The 21,476-nt window shown below is 41.8% G+C and overlaps 2 pseudogenes across 1 annotated transcript; one reads left to right on the plus strand and one right to left on the minus strand.

The window, feature by feature from the left end:
- Positions 1-1,743: 1,743 nt before the first annotated feature.
- Positions 1,744-2,410, minus strand: LOC147354448 (glutaredoxin-1 pseudogene; annotated as a pseudogene).
- A 6,702-nt stretch (positions 2,411-9,112) lies between these two features.
- Positions 9,113-12,853, plus strand: LOC147354449 (uncharacterized; annotated as a pseudogene). The gene is made up of 2 exons (XR_015144968.1): positions 9,113-9,140; positions 11,040-12,853. The product of XR_015144968.1 is annotated as an uncharacterized LOC147354449 (transcript).
- Positions 12,854-21,476: the final 8,623 nt, after the last annotated feature.

Below are 21,476 nucleotides of genomic sequence, written 5' to 3' on the forward strand. Positions count from 1 at the left end.
GGAACTCTGCATTCAGATGCTTATATCTTTCCTTTTCTCCTTTGCTTTTCGCTTCTCTTCTTTTCACAGCTATTTGTAAGGCCTCCCCAGACAGCCATTTTGCTTTTTTGCATTTCTTCTTCTTGGATATGGTCTTGATTCCTGCCTCCTGTACAATGTCACAAACCTCCGTCCATAGTTCATCAGGCACTCTGTCTGTCAGATCCAGTCCCTTAAATCTATTTCTCACTTCCACTGTATAATCATAAGGGATTTGATTTAGGTCATACCTAAGTGGTCTAGTGGTCTTCCCTACTTTCTTCAATTTCACTCTGAATTTGGCAATAAGGAGTCCATGATCTGATCCATAGTCCACTCCCGGTCTTGTTTTTGCTGACTGTATAGAGCTTCTCCATCTTTAGCTGCAAATGATATAATCAGTCCAATTTCGGTGTTAACCATCTGGTGATGTCCATGTGTAGACTCTTCTCTTGGGTTGTTGGAAGAGGGTGTTTGCTATGACCAATGTGTTCTCTTGGCAGAACTCTGTTAGCCTTTGCCCTGCTTCAGTCTGTACTTCAAGGCCAAATTTGCCTGTTACTCCAGTTGTTTCTTGACTTCCTACTTTTGCATTCCAGAAGGATTCAGATATAGAGAAAAGATAAATGTTTCAATTTGTGTATAAAATATAATTTCCCCAAATTGCTGTCATAATTATTTTCAGGGGAAGGTTTTTTTTTTTTCCTTACACCTGGAAAACACATATTCTAACTAGACATTTTTCAGATACAAACCATGGAAGTTGTAAGCATATTCATCAGTCCTTATGTTAACCTTTGTAAAGTCATCAGGTTTTCCATTAGAATCCTTACCCAGTTCAGAAAGTGATATTTATCCGAAAGTCCTTTCTGTACATCTTCTTGAAGAGCAAGTATTTTTGCAAAACTTGATTAGTGCTATGACAATATTTTGAGATAGTAATTAGGGTTATGCCTGATAACATTTTCCCCAAACATATCAGAATTTTAGGAGCGCCGTATGGTTTCTACAATGTCTATATTAGTAACATTTACCATACAATATAACCTGAGACTTATTACTCACTTGACAATACTTCCCATGTCATTCTATATAGAAAATGAGCCTAATTAGTGTAATATCTGTCTTTGGGGTGTTTGAGGGGCCCTCTGAAGCATCCCAAAGTTAGCTAGAAATCAAGTTCTCCATTACAATGACTTAGGAAGTTTTGTCACAAATATCAAAAAGGTTTAGAACACTCAGTCAGATAGGATTATAGGTCATTGTGAAACAATAGCTTTTCATATAGCTAAAGTAACAAAAAAGATTTCAGAACAGATCACTTAAGAGATAAAGAAATTTAAATCTGTTGTCAAAGGCAGTTCACCATCTGAAGAAAAGGTGTCATCTTAACAGACAGAAAAGCTAAATTCAAGTTTTGCAACAGACAGAAAAGCAAAATTCAAAGCTAAATAAGTTTTACTTTATTTAAAAGGCAAACTTAATTAAATTTATTTTACACTTATTTTAAACCATATACAAAACTCACTTCTCATAGTTCACTTTTCACAAATCTTATCACTTTCTGTACCCATTACTTTGTTCTTCCATCCTAAAAAGCCACCTGTAAGTCAGGCTTACTTCCTTTTCCGTTCACAAAATGCAATTCCATTCCTCATACCTTCTTTACTGAAAACACACTTTGTATTTTCCTTAAGCAACCAAGAATTGACTTTTTTTTGGGGGGGCAAGTTGGTCCATTTTTAATACTGAGTCAAAATAAGCTGTTTTTGGCCTCCCAAAGTGCCTGTCCCTTTTTATTGAGGTTAACATATTTCAGAATTTTAAGTAAACAGTGACTGGGTAAAGTTTCCCCAGGTCCATCCTCCAGGAACTGCTGTCATTATCGGCAATGCCATCCAGTCTTCAAGGGGGATATCAGCCTGGATCTGCTCTGTAATTATTGCAGAGCTTCAATTTGCTTTATCCGTGTCAACAGTTCCCCTCTCTCATGTATATTTACTAGATCAGTGCATCCACCTATGCACTCTTTACCAACGAAGACCCGAGGTACCGTTCTGGCTCCTGTGAGCTGTTGCAAGTAATCTTGTATCTCATTGGTGTCACTGTTGGCTGTGATACTGACAAATTCCAAAAGCCCTTGTTTGAAGGGCAGTTGATTGAGGAGCTCTGGAGTCCTTTTGCAGTAGGGGCAGGTGGGCTTGATGAACACGACCACCTTCCCAGACTGGATCTTGCTGTTCACGAATGTTTGAGCCATGCTGCCTCCCCTGGGAGGATACCTTGACAGCGAAGAACTTTTATATTAGCATTTTATAGATTGGTGAGCATAAATATCAGTGATAATTTCTAAAAATTTGCTTTCTTAGAACATTTTAGGATGGCACAAAACAAAATGAGGGCAAAATGAGGACTGTAGCCCGGGAGGCAGCATCTCAGCTCTAAGAGACTGCTTCAAAACGGCAGTGTGGAAGGTCAATATATAAGGTTTTGGTGAATAGGAAGTTCAATACCATGAAGCACTTATTTTACAAGAGGTTTTTTGTTGGTCATGAGGATATGATGTCACCATAAAGGGATTTAGTGCTTCTCTAGATAGGAGGAGATGCAATAATTGAGACCATAAAATCTGTTCCTAAAAACATTAAAAAAAAAAAAAAAATCCAACTGTCTAAAGACCCATCTCACCGGATGCCCTGGAGCGTGGAGTTCCTCACTCCACAGCTGTTGAAGGGCAACAGCTATAGGAGCATGGGGTTCACTCTCTGTAGAGGCAGACGGCAAACGCCTTTGTTGTTCAGTCACTGGCAGTGCTCTTGGTCAATGCCACTTTGTAGTTGACAGGCGTTTGCTATGACCAGTGTGTTCTCTTAACAAAATCGTTAGCTTTGCCCTGCTTCATTCAGTACTCCAAGGCCAAACTTGCCTGTTACTCCAGGTATCTCTTGACTTCCTACTTTTGCATTCCAGTCCCCTATGATGAAAAGGACATCCTTTTTTGGTATTAGTTCTATGAAATCTGTAGTTCTTCATAGAACTGTTCAACTTCAGCTTCTTTGGCATTAGTGGCTGGGGCGTAGACTTGGATTACTGTGATATTGAATGGTTTGCCTTGAAAATTAACAGAGATCATTCTGTAGTTTTTGAGATTGCATCCAAGTACTGCATTTTGGACTCTTTTGTTGACTATGATAGCCACTCCATTTCTTCTAAGGGATTTTTGCCAATAGTAGTAAATATAATGGTCATCTGAACTAAATTCACCCATTCTGGTCCATTTTAGGTCACTGATTCCTAGACAGTTGATGTTCACTCTTGCCATCTCCTGTTTGATCACTTCCAATTTTCATGCAAAGATGGGCTCGATAAAGGACAGAAATGGTATGGACCTAACAGAAGCAGAAGATATTAAGAAGAGATGGCAAGAATACACAGAAGAACTGTACAAAAAAGATCTTCACGACCCAGAAAATCATGATGGTGTGATCACTGACCTAGAGCCAGACATCCTGGAATGTGAAGTCAAGTGGGCCTTAGAAAGCATCACTACGAACAAAGCTAGTGGAGGTGATGGAATTCCAGTTGAGCTATTTAAAATCCTGAAAGATGATGCTGTGAAAGTGCTGCACTCAATATGCCAGCAAATTTGGAAAACCCAGCAGTGGCCACAGGACTGGAAAAGGTCAGTTTTCATTCCAACCCCAAAGAAAGGCAATGCCAAAGAATGCTCAGACTATCGCACACTTGCACTCATCTCACACTCTAGTAAAGTAATGCTCAAAATTCTCCAAGCCAGGCTTCAGCAATATGTGAACCGTGAACTTCCTGATGTTCAAGCTGGTTTTAGAAAGGGCAGAGGAACCAGAGATCAAATTGCCAACATCCGCTGGATCATGGAAAAGGCAAGAGAGCTCCAGAAAAGCATCTATTTCTGCTTTATTGACTCTGCCAAAGCCTTTGACTGTGTGGATCACAATAAACTGTGGAAAATTCTGAAAGAGATGGGAATACCAGACCACCTTATCTGCCTCTTGAGAAATTTGTATGCAGGTCAGGAAGCAACAGTTAGAACTGGATATGGAACAACAGACTGGTGCCAAATAGGAAAAGGAGTACGTCAAGGCTGTATATTTTCACCCTGTTTATTTAACTTATATGCAGAGTACATCATGAGAAATGCTGGACTGGAAGAAACACAAGCTGGAATCAAGATTGCCAGGAGAAATATCAATAACCTCAGATATGCAGATGACACCACCCTTATGGCATAAAGTGAAGAGGAACTAAAAAGGCTCTTGATGAAAGTGAAAGTGGAGAGCGAAAAAGTTGGCTTAAAGCTCACATTCAGAAAACTAAGATCATGGCATCCAGTCCCATCACTTCGTGGGAAATGGATGGGGAAACAGTGGAAACAGTGTCAGACTTTATTTTTCTGGGCTCCAAAATCACTGCAGATGGTGACTGCAACCATGAAATTAAAAGACGCTTAGTGCTTAGAAGGAAAGTTATGACCAACCTAGATAGCATATTGAAAAGCAGAGACATTACTTTGCCAACAAAGATTCGTCTAGTCAAGGCTATGTTTTTTCCTGTGGTCATGTATGGATGTGAGAGTTGGACTGTGAAGAAGGCTGAGCACCAAAGAATTGATGCTTCTGAAGTGTGGTGTTGGAGAAGACTCTTGAGAGTCCCTTGGACTGCAAGGAGATCCAGCCAGTCCACTCTGAAGGAGATCAGCCCTGGGATTTCTTTGGAAGGAATGATGCTAAAGTTGAAACTCCAGTAATTTGGCCACCTCATGAGAAGAGTTGACTGATTGGAAAAGATTCTGATGCTGGGAGCGATTGGGGGCAAGAGGAGAAGGGGACGACAGAGGATGAGATGGCTGGATGGCATCACTGACTCCGATGGACATGAGTCTGAGTGAACTCTGGGAGTTGGTGATGGACAGGGAGGCCTGGCGTGCTGCGATTCATGGGGTCACAAAGAGTCGGACACGACTGAGCGACTGATCTGATCTGATCTGATCTGAATTTACCTTTATTCATGGACCTACCATTCCAGGTTCCTACACAATACTGTTATTTACAACTTCGGACGTTACTTCCACCACGAGAGACATCCATAACTGGGGCTTGTTTTTGCTTTGGCTCAGACTTTTCACACCTTTTGGAGCTATTTGTCTGCTTACCTCCAGTAGCACACTGGGCATCTACCAACCTGGGGAGTTCATCTTTCAGTGTCGTATCTTTTTGCCTTTTCATAGTGTTGATGCTAGCAAAATAATGCTCAAAATTCTCCAAGCTAGGCTTCAACAGTACACGAACCAAGAACTTCCAGACATTCAAGCTGGATTTAGAAAAGGCAGAGGAACCAGAGATCAAATTTCTAACATCCAAAAATCAAGAGAATGTCAGAAAAACATCTACTTCTGTTTCACTGATTACGCTAAAGCCTTTTACTGTGTGGATCACAACAAATTTTGGAAGATTCTTAAAGAGATGGGAATACCAGACCACCTTACCTGCTTCCCAAGAAACCTGTATGCAGGTCAAGAAGCAACAGTCAGAACCAAACATGGAACAATGGACTGGTTCCAAATTGGGAATGGAGTACAAAGAAGTACGTCAAGGCTGTATATTGTCACTCTGCTTATTTAACTTAGCTTCAGAATACATCATGCAAAATGCTAGGCTGGATGAAGCACCAGCTGGAATCAAGATTGCTAGGAGAAATATCAATAACCTCAGATATGCAGATGATAGCACCCTTAATGCAGAAAGTGAAGAGGAACTGAAGTGAAAGAAGAGAGTGGAAAAACTGGCTTAAAATTCAACATTCAAAAAACGTAGATCACGGCATCTGGTCCCATCACTTCATGGCAAATAGATGGGGAAACAATGGAAACAGTGAGAGACTTTATTTTCTTAGGCTCCAAAATCACTGCAGAAGGTGACTGCAGCCATGAAATTAAAAGACACTTGCTCCTTGGAAGAAAAAGTATGACCAACCTAGACAGCATATTAAAAAGCAGAGACATTACTTTGCCCACAAAGCTATGGTTTTTCCAGGATTCATGTATAGATGTGAGAGTTGGACCATAAGGAAGGCTGAGTGTTGAGGAATTGATGCTTTTGAGTGATGGTGTTGGGAAGATGCTTGAGAGTCCCTAGGATGGCAAGGCGATCAAAGCAGTCAATCCTAAAGCAGATCAACCTGGAATATTCATTGGAAGGACTGAAGCTGAAGCTTCAATATTTTGGCCACCTGATGCAAAGAAGTGACTCATTAGAAAAGACCCTGATGCTGGGAAAGATTGAAGGCAGGAGAAGGGGACAGAGGATGAGATGGTTGGATGGCATCACTGACTCAGTGGACATGAGTTTGAGCAAGCTCTGGGAGATGTGAAGGACAGGGGATCCTGGTGTGCTGCAGTCCATGGGGTCACAAAGAGTTGGACACAACTTGAGCAACTGAACAACAACTCAAGAAGAGGAAGCAGAAGAGAGAGAGAAGGACACTCTCCCCCTCCCCACTTCTCCTTTTATTATAAAACTATAGCCCACTAATTACTCTGGGCAGCACCCTCTCCCCCTCTGCTTGTAAGTCTCACAAGTGTCCTGTATATATATATATTTTTTCAGTCAGCACAGGCTGCCATAGAAATAGGGTATAGATGTGTAGAGACACAGAAAGGATCTTGTTGCTAGCGCAGGAGACAGGGTAGATGGTATGTGAGGAGGAAGAAATTTTACTGTCTGAGTGCTGCTCACAGAATCTGAAAATCGACATTCTTCTTAATTTGGGGATTTTTCTCCTATGTTCTAAGTCTAACCCTGTTAAAACTCAAGTCTGTAAATTTAGGTATTCTACCTGTTATTTATGTATTTTTAAAAGATAAATACTTATTTATTATTTATTTGGCTGCAATGACTCTTAGTTGTGGCAAGTGGGATTTAGTTTCCCGTCCAGGAATGGAACCTGGGCCCACTGCATTGGAAGCATGGAGTCTTAGTTACTGGGCCACCAGGGAAGTCCTCAAATATCTCTAAGCTGGTAAGTTTTGCATTGCAATGCCTGTTTTGTGATTAAGTTTTAAAATGAAACTATGAGATCTCTATTGGGATATATGTATTGCTCAGGTTAATTTGTAGGTGAGCTCTATTTAACTGTCTTTTTAAAAAGTGCTTACAAATTAAACATGTCTAAATGTAACAGAAACTAAGCTAAATGGATTTTGGATTCAGATGACCCAAGAAACATTTAGTATTAAATTAACATCTGGCATTAAAGTTTGTTGTTTGCTTGTTATTTAATAGAGACATGTCATTCAGACACATCACTATTAAGCACAACGTTTTTATGGTACCCAGGTTTACTCAAAGTCAGTAAGTATATTTGTTGTAAAGTTTGTCAGCAAGAAAATTAACTCATGGCTTTCCCGGAGGCTCAGCAGTGAAGAATCCCCTTACCAATGCAGGAGATGTGGGTTCGATCCCTGATCTGGGAAGATCCCACATGCTGTGGAGCAACTAAGCCCATGCGACCCAACTACCGAGCCTGTGCTCTAAAGCCTGGAAGCCACGACTACTGAAGCCCACGTGCCCTAGAGCCCGTGCTCTGCAAAAGAGAAGCCAGCACAGTGAGAAGCCAGTGCACCTCAGCAAACAGTAGCCCCTGCTTGCTGCAAATACAGAAAGTCCGAGCAGCAACACAGACTCAGCACAGCCAAAATTAAATAAACAAATATTTTTGAAATGTGTTTTTCACTTGGGGTATACTTTGTACCATTTTTAGTGATCAAGACACTCACTATCCTGGACAAATTTTACAAGCCTATGTTATCAATTTACCAGACTCATTTTACAAACAAATTAATCTTAACTTGGCTATGTTTGGGACAAATGAGGGTGATTTAAGAAGAAAGGAATTATGTTTTAATAGATATTAAATTTTTGTTTGGCTGAGATCAGTATCTACTGTCTAAAACTCACTTTTTAAATAGCACTTTTGTCATATTATTGTAAGTTTAATTGAGTTGTTAGGAAGATATTCTACGCTTGGTTCTGAAGCTCAGTAGTGTAAGCTATCCTTGGATGCAGATCAGATACCCATAATCTATAACCAGGGGATTATATGTTCTAAACACACACACACACACACACACACACACACACATCATTTAAAGGACTATGTCCAGCCTGGATAAATGCCTCTTATGAGGTAGTCTCAACATCCTGCACAAGGATAATGAAGGGAATCAACTTCCAGGATTTACCCTCCTCCCCTGACCCTTTACTTCCAATTTGCAGCCAGACCAGTTCCTGAAAGCTCCCTGTCAATGCCACTGGACACATACTCTGTACTATTCCTTTGGGACAGTTTCTCAGCCATTCACACCTGGCTGAGAGACTACTCGGAAGGGATAACATCCAAAGCTGTAAGCATAAGTCCTGATTAAACTGCACAGTGAAGTGCGACACAGGAACGTAACTTCTGGATAGCTAACTACTGCTCGAGGGATGGGAATGGCAAGGACTGTCTCGGCCGGGGTTCCAGTCAAGGCCACTAGCCCAGAGTCAAGGGCACCCAAGGGTGAGGAAACTGCCCACTATATTCAGGAGCTCCTTCTCTGTACCCCGAGTTGCCCAAGGGCCAAATCTCAGCCCAGACAGCACCTGCAGCATGTAAGTTACGGACCAATTGTCCCATGGCTCCGCCTCTGTGAGAAGCGCCTTTCTCCATGTCCGTCTTTCTCTGCCTTTCTCCTTGTCCATCTCCTTGTCCATAGTCAGCAGAAGATAAATTGATACATTTTGCTGAGAACCCTGAACTTTCCAGGATGGAGTTTTCCCAGTTAATGAGGTCTTTTGGTCTCATCCAAAGGGAAATTTGCAGACTCTCCCACAGGCAGGTAGGGTCCGTGCTGACCCAGTGGCAGCCCAAGCCCAACGGGCCACGCGCGGGGTGGGGGGCACTGCCACTGTCCCTAAGGCAGGTCCGCGGCTACATGATTGTTTAACAGAGGTTATGAAAACACTTACAGTAAAACCTGTCCGTTATGAAAAAGTGCAGGTAGTACAACAGGGGTGAGATGAAAATCGGAAAGCATTTCAAGAGAGGTTGGTAGCAGCTTCAAAAAAAGTATAGCAGGGGCTTTTCTGGTGGCTCACTGGGAAAGAATCCACGTGCCAATGCAGGACACATGGGCTCTATCTCTGATCCAGGGAGATCCCATGTTTGATGGAGCAATTAAGCCCGGGAGCTGAAACTACTGAAGCCCATGCCCTTGAGCCTGCGCTCTGAAACAAGAGAAGCCACTGCAGTGAGAAGCCCATGCTGAGAAAGCTCACACAGCAACAAAGACAGAGCATAGACAAAATATATATATAGGAGTGTGGATCCCTTCTCCCTCGAAGGACAGGCCCTTTTGGCTATGCATTTCATAGCCCACCCTGCCACAGACATCAGGAGCGAGATTCAAAAAGCAACTGCTAGTCCTCAGACCCCTCTGAGCGATTTGCTCCAAGTGGCTTATTCAGTTTTTGATAATAGGAATGTGGTTGAAAAGGCTGAACACTCCCAAAGAAATACACAAAGGGCTGAAATGATGGTTGTAGCTTTGTCCACTCAGAGACCACCAGAGGGGAGGTCAGCCTTTGCAGGCCAAGCTGATCATGATGGACCACAAGGCCTACAGGTACCCAGACCAACCCAGGGTGCCCTGTGTGGACAGAAGGGCACTGGAGGAGAGACTGTGGCAGACTCGCCCTTTTATAGACAGCCAGGGAACTGGAGGAGGGAATGCCTCCAAACTCCTGAGATCCATTTACACATATCTTGGAGCCAGTGAACTGGGGTCACACAAAGTCGGACATGACTGAAGTGACTTAGCAGCAGTAGCGGTAGGTTACTGTGTAGATAGGGAGTTGAGTGTACTGAATGATTATTGTGTAAGTAGAAAATGTTTCACTTATTTTTTGTTTTTTTAAAAATGATGGTCTTTTTGTATTACACAATAGAACTGACATGAACCACTTGTTAAGTCATAAAATGCCTATATGTCTATCTACTGATAGGTTTCTAAGAGGTATCTAGAAAAGTGTTTACTTTTTTATTTTTTAAAGTATTTTAGGGAATTCCCTGACAGTCCAGTGGATAGGATTCAGTAGTTTCACTGCAGGGAGCCTGGATTTAATCCATGGTCAGGGAACCAAGATCTCATAAGCCACATGGTCCACTAAAAATATTGCTTACAGAATTCTTTATTTTCTCAATGCAGTATTTGTGGAACAGTTACTAACTGCCATTTATTTTTTACATTATTCATTAGAATGCTTCTTTTGCATTGTTTACCATTCCAATGCATTGCCTGTTTGATGATTGTCTGCTCAGTTGCTCAGTCCTGTCTGACTCTTTGTGATCTCATGAACTGTAGCCCACCAAGCTTTCTTATCCATGGAATTTTTTTCAGGCAAGAATAGTGCACTAGGTTGTGATTTCCTGCTCCAGGGGATCTTTCCCACCCAGGGATTTTATCCCACTGTGCCGTGTCTTCTGCATTGGCCGGCAGTTTCTTTACCACTGAGTCACCTCTCTAGTCCTGTATGTTCTTTACCATTTAAATATGTATAAGTATGCATAAAGTGTGTACAATATACCATTAGTTTCTCCTCAATTATGAGACAGCAGTGTGTTTAGTACAAAGTAGGATGAGCTTTGAGGTCATGGTGGGAAAATAGGTTTTCTTTGTGAACTGACATGAGTTAGCATAAAATGAATGTTTTCTGATTGTGTTTGAAACTACAGTACCCTAAAGTTAATTTAAATTACATATGATCACTCTTTTTTAAAGAGTTCTATTCTTTTAGTGTTCTATAGTTTTAAGATCATCATTGTGAAGATTCGTAATTCTGTTCAGGATGGATATGACTTTTGATATAATATCATGTGTTTGATAAGAAATAATTTATTTATGAATTGTAGCTAATAGAATACCTATGGTTCTTTACGTCTTGTAGATATGTCTCATATACATATGATCAAGAAATTACAGGCAAAAGCAAACAGTGGTAAAGGGGAAATTTTTCAAAGAGTGATGTTTGGAAGAGCTGAAAGCCTTGAAATCAAAGATTTTCGCCTCAGGAAGATCCAGAAAAATATACATGACTTTGATTGTTTGTGGACAGATGATGAAAGAAATGACAAAGGATTGTCTACATCCCATAACAAAAACCTCATTGATGGAAGAGATCATCATAGTAGAAGTGATGCAGGAAATAGACCTTTTGAAAGGCACGGATCAAGCTTTCAGGATGAATTGCAGATGGTACAGTGTGAAGGGATAATTTTTGAATGTAGTCAAGTTGTGACAAACGTCAGCGCCTCAGGTGTATCACCTCAGAGAACTCGTAATGTCTGCAAAGGCTTTTCTCATAAACATGAGAATGCTGTTATGCATCCCTCAGAACTGACCATGAACCACAAAAGAAAAGACCTTAAAAATGTAATGAGTGTGACATACCCTTTCTTCAGGACTCAGAACTCAATTCATACTGGAGAGAAACCACATAAATGTAATGTATGTGGCAAGGCCTTTAATCAAGCTGCAAAGCTTGAAGTTCATCAGAGATTCCATTCTGGAGAGAAACCATATAAATGTGATATATGTGGCAGGGCCTTTAGTCAAACTGCAAACCTTGCAGTTTATTGCAGGATTCATACTGGAGAGAAACCATATAAATGTGATGTATGTGGCCAATGTTTTACGAAAAACTCACAACTTGAAGTTCATCAGAGAACTCATACAGGAGAGAAACCATATAAATGTGATGTATGTGACAAGGCATTTAATCAGACTGCAAAACTTGGACTTCATCAGAGAATTCATACTGGAGAGAAACCATATAAATGTGATGTGTGTGGCAAGACGTTTAGTTGTACTGGAAACCTTGCTGTTCATCAGAGAGTTCATACTGGAGAGAAACCATAAATGTAATGTGTGTGGCAAGGCGTTTAGTAGTACTGGAAACCTTGCTGTTCGTCGGAGAGTTCATACTAGAGAGAAACCATGTAATTGTAGTATATGTGCCAAGGCTTTAAGTGTAGGTTCAAGCATTGGTGTTCATCAGAGAGTTCATACTGGAGGAAACCATATAAATGTGATGCATGTGGGAAGGCGTTTAGTCGTACTGGAAACCTTACTGTTCATTGGAGACTTCATACTGGAGAGAAACCATATAAATGTGATATCTGTGGCAAGGCTTTCAGAGTAAGTTCAAACCTTGCTGTTCATCAGAGTGTTCATACTGGAGAGAAATCATATAAATGTGATGTGTGTGGCAAGGTCTGTACTCAAACTACAGGCCTTGCAGTTCACCAGAAAATTAATATTGGAGAGAAACCATATAAATGTGATGTATGTAGCAAGGCCTTTAATCAAACTACAAAACTTGAACTTCATCAGAGAATTCATACTGGAGAGAAGCCATACAAATGCAATGTATGTGACAAGGCATTTAGTCATACTGCAAACCATACTGTTCATCGGAGACTTCATACTGGAGAGAAACCATATAAATGTGATATATGTGGCAAGGCTTTCAGAGTAAGTTCAAACCTAGTTGTTCATCAGAGTATTCATACTGGAGAGAAACCATATAAATGTGATGTATGTGGCAAGGCCTTTAATCAGACTGCGAAACTTGGACTTCATCGGAGAATTCATACTAGAGAGAAACCATATAAATGTGATGTGTGTGGCAAGGCATTTAGTCGTACTGGAAGCCTTGCTGTTCATCAGAGAGTTCATACTGGAGAGAAACCATATAAATGAGGTATATGTGGCAGGGCTTTCAGTGTGAATGCAAACCTTGCAGTTCATCAGAGAATTCATACTGGAGAGAACCTTACAAATATAAAAATTGTGACAAACCTTTTAGGCACAGTCATCCATAACTCATCATCAAGCAGTTCAGACAGGAGAGAAACCATATAAATATGATGTATATGGCCGGTGCTCTACTTGAAATGATGAACTTAGAAACCATCGGAGAATTCATACTACAGAGAAACATTAGAAATGTGACAGTTGTGAGGAACATTTTAGTGCAAATGTCATGAGTGTGACAAAGCCTTTAGTCAGTGTTCAGGCCTTATAATTCAGAGAATTCATACTGTATAGAAAACATACAAGTGAAATGAATGTGTCAGAATTTCTAATGCATGTTCAGCATGGCAGTTCATACAGGAGAGAAACCACGTAAATGTTATTATGTGGCAAACCCTTCAGTCACAAGGAATGATGTTGCAGATCTGAGAATCCATACTGCAGTGAAAACTTACACATATAGAGAATGCGGTAAAATATATCAACTTTTTGACCCTCAGAAAATTCAAACTGGAGGAAAACTACACGAATGTGTTAGGTGTGGGAAAGCTTTGATTCTGTGTTCAGGCCTAACTCACCATCACTTAACTTTTTTTTTTTTTTTTTTTTACAACATTGTGATGGTTTTTGCTGTACATCAACATAAACAGGCCACAGGTGTACATATGTCCCCTCCCTCCTGAACCCTCTCTCACCTCTCTCACCACCATATTCCTCCAGATTGTCCCAGAGCACTCACTCATATATCAAACTCCCACTGGCTCTTTACATATGGTAATATATATGTTTCAGTGCTAATCTCTTAAATCCTATTCCATCCTATTCCTTTTGTTTTTCTCAATAGTTTTTCCTTAACGTTACTTGTTCTATCCACATGTTATGATCCAGATTTAATGTTTAATTTGCATTTCTTTCCTGCCTTACACTAAAAAATACATAAGTCAGTGGGTTATTTTGAGACTTTTGTAACATTAAAATGCTCGTAGACAATGACAAGGAACATAGTAGGTGCCCTGTAAATGTAAAGAAGACAGTTCCTTTAGGACTTGAGTTCAGTTGGATAATACACATAGAAATATTTTTAAATAGTGCAAAGTTGATAATTTTGGTGAAAATAAATTCTAATGTTTTCTTAAGACTTTATATTTTACAATGTGCTTTGTTGTTCACAACTGACATATCTTTCAGAAACAGACAACAAAAAATAAGAGAAAATATATTACAATTTTTCAACAAGAAGTAAATTGCCTAATTACCATCAAGTGATCATATAGTAATTTGACATTCCATTACATTGAAGAATTGACTTAAGTATTATATATTTTGTGTAAACAAGTTTTTCTCATATAAGTATTTGAAGTTTTGTCATCATAAGCCTGGAACAGAAACTTTTATAAAGAAGTATGCATTTCTCATTAAAAGTATGTTTCTCTCTTTATAATCTTTAAAATTTATTTTTGGCTATGCTAAGTCTTCATTGCGGCTGCGACCCGCGCACTAAGTGCAGCCAAGAGGAGCTACCCCACGTCCGAGGTCAGGGGCAGAAGCCGAGAGGACCCCATGCCCGAAGGGCGGCGGCCAAGAGGAGTCACCCCACGTCTGAGGTCAGGGGCAGCGGCTGAAAGTGCCAGGCTGCGACGGCACAGGAACGGCCGAGAGGAGATACCCTGCGTCTGAGGTCAGGGGCAGTGACGAGAGGAGTTACCCTGTGTCCGAGGTCAGGGGCGGCGGCCAGGAGGACCAACCCCACGCCCAAGGAGCCGTGGCTGCGCGGGCGCAGGAGGGCCTAGAGGAGCTATTCCACGTTCAAGGTCAGGAAGGGCAGCAGTGAGGAGATACCCCTCGTCCAAGGTAAGGAGCAGCCGTGAAGATATACCCCATGCTCAAGGTAAGAGAAACCCAAGTAAGATGATAGGTGTTGCAAGAGGGCATCAGAGGGCAGACACACTGAAACCATACTCACAGAAAACTAGTCAATCTAATCACACTAGGACCACAGGCTTGTCTAACTCAATGAAACTAAGCCATGCCCGTGAGGCAACCCAAGATGGGTGGGTCATGGTGGTCAGGTCTGAAAGAATGTGGTCCACTGGAGAAGGGAATGGCAAACCACTTCAGTATTCTTGCCTTGAGAACCCCCATGAACAGTATGAAAAGGCAAAATGATAGGATACTGAAAGAGGAACTCCCCAGGTCAGTAGGTGGCCAATATGCTACTGGAGATCAGTGGAGAAATAACTCCAGAAAGAATGAAGGGATGGAGCCAAAGCAAAAAGAATACCCAGCTGTGGATCTGACTGGTGATAGAAGCAAGGTTCGATGCTGTAAAGACTAATATTGCATAGGAACCTGGAATGTCAGGTCCATGAATCAAGGCAAATTGGAAGTGGTCAAACAAGAGATGGCAAGAGTGAATGTCGACATTCTAGGAATCAGCGAACTAAAATGGACTGGAATGGGTGAATTTAACTCAGATGACCATTATATCTACTACTGCGGGCAGGAATCCCTCAGAAGAAATGGACTAGACATCGTGGTCAACAAAAGAGTCTGAAATGCAGTACTTGGATGCAGTCTCAAAAATGATAGAATGATCTCTGTTCATTTCCAAGGCAAACCATTCAATATCACAGTAATCCAAGTCTATGCCCCAACCAATAATGCTGAAGAAGCTGAAGTTGAACGGTTCTATGAAGACCTACAAGACCTTTTAGAACTAAAACCCCAAAAAGGTGTCCTTTTCATTATAGGGGACTGGAATGCAAAAGTAGGAAGTCAACAAACACCTGGAGTAACAGGCAAATTTGGCCTTGGAATACGGAATGAAGCAGGGCAAAGGCTAATAGAGTTTTGCCAAGAAAATGTACTGGTCATAACAAACACCCTCTTCCAACAACACAAGAGAAGACTCTATACATGGACATCACCAGATGGTCAACACTGAAATCAGATTGATTATATTCTTTGCAGCCAAAGATGGAGAAGCTCTATACAGTCAGCAAAAATAAAACCAGGAGCTGACTGTGAACTCCTTATTGCCAAATTCAGACTTAAATTGAAGAAAGTAGGGAAAATCACTAGACCATTCAGGTATGACCTAAATCAAATCCCTTATGATTATACAGTGGAAGTGAAAAATAGATTTAAGGGCCTAGATCTGATACATAGAGTGCCTGATGAACTATGGAATGAGGTTCGTGACATTGTACAGGAGACAGGGATTAAGACCATCCCCATGGAAAAGAAATGCAAAAAGGCAAAATGGCTGTATGGGGAGGCCTTACAAATAGCTGTGAAAAGAACAGAAGCGAAAAGCAAAGGAGAAAAGGAAAGATATAAGCATCTGAATGCAGAGTTCCAAAGAATAGCAAGAAGAGATAAGAAAGCCTTCTTCAGCAATCAATGCAAAGAAATAGAGGAAAACAACAGAAAGGGAAAGACTAGAGATCTCTTCAAGAAAATTAGAGATACCAAGGGAACATTTCATGCAAAGATGGGCTTGATAAAGGACAGAAATGGTATGGACCTAACAGAAGCAGAAGATATTAAGAAGAGATGGCAAGAATACACAGAAGAACTGTACAAAAAAGATCTTCACGACCCAGATAATCATGATGGTGTGATCACTGACCTAGAGCCAGACATCCTGGAATGTGAAGTCAAGTGGGCCTTAGAAAGCATCACTGTGAACAAAGCTAGTGGAGGTGATGGAATTCCAGTTGAGCTATTTCAAATCCTGAAAGATGATGCTGTGAAAGTGCTGCACTCAATATGCCAGCAAATTTGGAAAACTCAGCAGTGGCCACAGGACTGGAAAAGGTCAGTTTTCATTCCAATCCCAAAGAAAAGCAATGCCAAAGAATGCTCAAACTACTGCACAATTGCACTCATCTCACACGCTAGTAAAGTAATGCTCAAAATTCTCCAAGCCAGGCTTCAGCAATATGTGAACCGTGAACTTCCTGATGTTCAAGCTGGTTTTAGAAAGGGCAGAGGAACCAGAGATCAAATTGCCAACATCCGCTGGATCATGGAAAAAGCAAGAGAGTTCCAGAAAAACATCTATTTCTGCTTTATTGACTATGCCAAAGACTTTGACTGTGTGGATCACAATAAACTATGGAAAATTCTGAAAGAGATGGGAATACCAGACCACCTGATCTGCCTCTTGAGAAATCTGTATGCAGGTCAAGAAGCAACAGTGAGATCTGGACATGGAACAACAGACTGGTTCTGAATAGGGAAAGGAGTACGTCAAGGCTGTATATTGTCACCCTGCTTATTTAACTTATATGCAGAGTACATCATGAGAAACGCTGGGCTGGAAGAAGCACAAGCTGGAATCAAGATTGCCGGGAGAAATATCAATAACCTCAGATATGCAGATGACACCACCCTCATGGCAGAAAGTGAAAAGGAACTAAAAAGGCTCTCGATGAAAGTGAAAGTGGAGAGTGAAAAAGTTGGCTTAAAGCTCACATTCAGAAAACGAAGATCATGGCATCCGGTCCCATCACTTCCTGGGAAATAGATGGGGAAACAATGGAAACAGTGTCAGACTTTATTTTTCTGGGCTCCAAAATCACTGCAGATGGTGACTGCAACCATGAAACTAAAAGACGCTTAGTGCTTGGAAGGAAAGTTATGACCAACCTAGATAGCATATTGAAAAGCAGAGATATTACTTTGCCAACAAAGGTTCGTCTAGTCAAGGCTATGGTTTTTCCTGTGGTCATGTATGGATGTGAGAGTTGGACTGTGAAGAAGGCTGAGCGCCAAAGAATTGATGCTTTTGAACTGTGGTGTTGGAGAAGACTCTTGAGAGTCCCTTGGACTGCAAGGATATCCAACCAGACCATTCTGAAGGAGATCAGCCCTGGGATTTCTTTGGAAGGAATGATGCTAAAGCTGAAGCTCCAGTACTTTGGCCACCTCATGTGAAGAGTTGACTCATTGGAAAAGACTCTGATGCTGGGAGCGATTGGGGGCAGGAGGAGAAGGGGATGACAGAGGATGAGATGGCTGGATGGCATCACTGACTCCGATGGACATGAGTCTGAGTGAACTCCGGGAGTTGGTGATGGACAGGGAGGCCTGGGGTGCTGCAATTCATTGGGTCGCAAAGAGTTGGACACGACTGAGTGAATGATCTGAACTGAACTGAAGTCTTCATTGTGCTGGCTTCTTTCTCTTTTTGCAGCAATGGGGCTATGAATTGTCCACATAAACTTGGCTGGGGTATGGTTGGAGACTGGCATTTTGATGCTTCTTTTGGTGAGTCCAGAGGACTCAATGTCTGTTTTTTGGCTATGCTGAGCCCTTTTTTGCTGTACATGGAATTTTCTAGTTGCAGCAAGCAGAAGTGACTTTCTAGTAACTTCCGTACAGGCTTCTCATTGCTGGGGTTACTATTGTTGCAGAGCACAGGCTTTAGAGCAAAGGCTCAGTACTTGTGTTCCACAGGCTTAGTTTCTACGAGGCATGTGGTATCCTCTCACACCAGGAATCAAACCCGGGTCCTATGCATTGGCAGGTAGATTATTTACCACCGGACCACCAGGGAAGTTCTACTCAGTGTCTTTTAACTGGGTGTTATGTATGTTAATACACTGCCAAACAAAACTGGGGTCATCAACCAATAACTGGGAGATCTGAAAACCAGGAGAGACTTCCCAAAACTTCTCTAGACTTGCTGAAGAGGTGGATGGACCCAAGAGACCCTTCCTGAAATACCAAGGCCAGAATGTCCAAAGCACAGTATGGTGCCTGCTTTTCTCAATCCTGCATTCCCCTCAGGGTGCACTTTTGCTGGGCCACTGCAGTGACTAATAAGCTTGATCCTTGAAGAAGTGGAATGTCAAGCCATTTTTCTCCTTAAAAGTGTTAGTATGAAGTAGCCCTTTCTAAGAGTTGTGTGTTTCACATTCTAGCTTGTCATCCCTACACAAAACCAGTTCTTGTTTACTTAAACTGTTTGAATTAATTCCAATTGCAGGAATATTCGTGGGTTCAGCTAGTACCCCACATCCAGCCCCAGTCCACATCAACCCCTACCCAACCTCAACCTGGCCACCAGACCAGGTTTCAGTTTCCAGGCCTCTGAATCACTTCAGCCTCATCAGCAGGACTCCAGGTACAGTTTGGTTCAGTTGCTCAGTCATGTCCGACTCTTTGTGACCCCGTGGACTGCAGCATGCCAGGCCTCCCTGTCCATCACCAACTCCCAGAGTTTATTCAAACTCATTGTGTCGGTGATGCCATCCAACCATCTCATCCTCTGTCGTCGGACATGCAGGACTCCAAATGTTATGCCTAAACCTTCTTTCTTTCCATTGTGATTATCCCACAGAATTTTTAGGTTTTATTAAAAGTGTTACAGTTACTTAAACTAATGAGCAATGATTGATGCAACACAAGACGTGAGAGACCCTCAGGTACTACTTAACCCTGACAAGACACCTCTGGAACCAGAGGAACAAGCAGGTAAGTGTAGGCTCGGCCAGGTTTGGCCCTGCCCGTCCCCGCCTTGTCAGGTCCAGATGCAGGCATGTGTCCTAGGCTCCGCCCCTTATTGTCCCTTTCCTCTGGAACCTACCGATTGGGAGTCTCTGGTGTCTCCACTAGAAGGACGTGAGTTTACAGCAATTCGTGAAGCTGAGACTTGGTAGGTGCTCACTCCCCAGGAATAGTGTATTAGTATTAGTCGCTCAGTCGTGGCCGACTTTTTGCGACCTCATGGACTGTAGCCCACCAGGCTCCTCTGTCCATGGGATTCTCTAGGCAAAAATACTGGAGTGGGTTGCCATTTCCTCCTCCAGGGAACCTTCCCAACTGTACATAAAGGAGACTTCATTAATGTGTATTAGAGGATACCCCAGGTTAACGGTCATAGAAAACTGTCTCTTGAGCCTTTAAATTCTATACCAATTCTACACCTCTGGTTGGCTGATTGTTTGTTTCTTTATTTAGGTTTTAAGGTGAATGGCCTGGGGCTATTTGTTTCCATCAACTTGATTGCGAATCTAAAGTTGCAGTTGAAATGTCTGTTTTTCTTGCCATCCTCAGAAGAGATTGCTGCTCTACTGTAGATCTACTCTATGATTCTCGTTCTTTTCAGTTTACAATACAAATAGCTTATTATTTTTTGCAACCTATGTCTTATAATAAAGCAGTGCTGAAAAGTTAAATAGAATGTTCAGTTGCTGTATAGGCTACGAAAATGATTTGCTGGTGGTGATTTTTAAGTTTAATTTTAAATAGATTTCTGAGCTACTGTTTTTTGCTTGGTAGTCTTGTTAAGCTCCGAGTGTAGGGTCCCCTCTACTCCATATCTGTGGTCTCGGGTCACTTCGGACCTTCCTAATCCCCCAGCCTTTTCTCCCCAAGTAAATTCAGTTGTTATCTTGAGAGGCCCGTGGTCTAATTTCCTTTCAGTGTAGAATCCTGAGGTAACATATATCGTGCACGAAATATATAGTAATTTATGGGGGAAAGTTATTATACTTGCGACATGGCACTTGATAATTTTGTAAATATCCCAAAACACTTGTTCAGTAACTAGCTTAGAATTTCATCTTTGCAGCTGGTGGTGGAGCTGCAGTTCTTTCTCAAGTGTTAGAGAGGTGTATTACTGTCTTTTTCTGCTTTATATGACCAGGGAAATAAATTGACTACAGAGACGCTTCATTTTAGGGGATTATTTTCAGTGATGCTGGTTACTGGTATGAGTTCTAGAATCAAAGAAAAATATAAAATGGTCTCTATGCTCAGACATTTCCAACTATTTGAGACCCCATGGAGTATAGCCCGGCAGGCTGCTGTGTCCATGGGATCTCCCAGGCAAGAATACTGGAGTGGGTTGCTATTTCCTAATCCTGGGGATCTTTTGACTGAGGGATAAAACCCCCATCTCTTGCATCTCCATTGGCAGGGCGATTCCTTACCACTGAGCCACCTGGGAAGCCTCTTTGGTCTGTTCAGTTCAGTTCAGTTCAGTCGCTCAGTCCTGTCCCACTCTTTGTGACCCCATAAATCACAGCATGCCAGGTCTCCCTGTCCATCACCAACTCCCGGAGTTCACTCAAACTCATGTCCATCAAGTCGGTGATGCCATCCAGCCATCTCATCCTTTGTTGTCCCCTTCTCCTCCTGCCCCCAATCCCTGCCAGCACTAGGGTCTTTTCCAATGAGTCAACTCTTCGCATCAGGTGGCCAAAGTATTGGAGTTTCAGCTTCAGCATCAGTCCTTCCAATGAAACCCCAGGACTGATCTCCTTTAGGATGGACTGGTTGGATCTCCTTGCAGTCCAAGGGACTCTCAAGAGTCTTCTCCAACACCACAGTTCAAAAGCATCAATTCTTCGGTGCTCAGCTTTCTTCACCATCCAACTCTCACATCCTTACATGAGCACTCGAAAAACCATAGCCTTGATGGACTTTTGTTGGCAAAGTAATATCTCTGCTTTTCAATATGCTATCTAGGTTGGTCATAACTTTCCTTCCAAGGAGTAAGCATCTTTTAATTTCATGACTGCAATCACCATCTGCAGTGATTTTGGAGCTCAAAAAA

Source organism: Bos grunniens, chromosome 18, assembly GCF_055505025.1.
Source record: "Bos grunniens cultivar Pamir isolate PY7600 chromosome 18, Bosgru_T2T1.0, whole genome shotgun sequence".
Taxonomy (NCBI): Eukaryota; Metazoa; Chordata; class Mammalia; order Artiodactyla; family Bovidae; genus Bos; species Bos grunniens.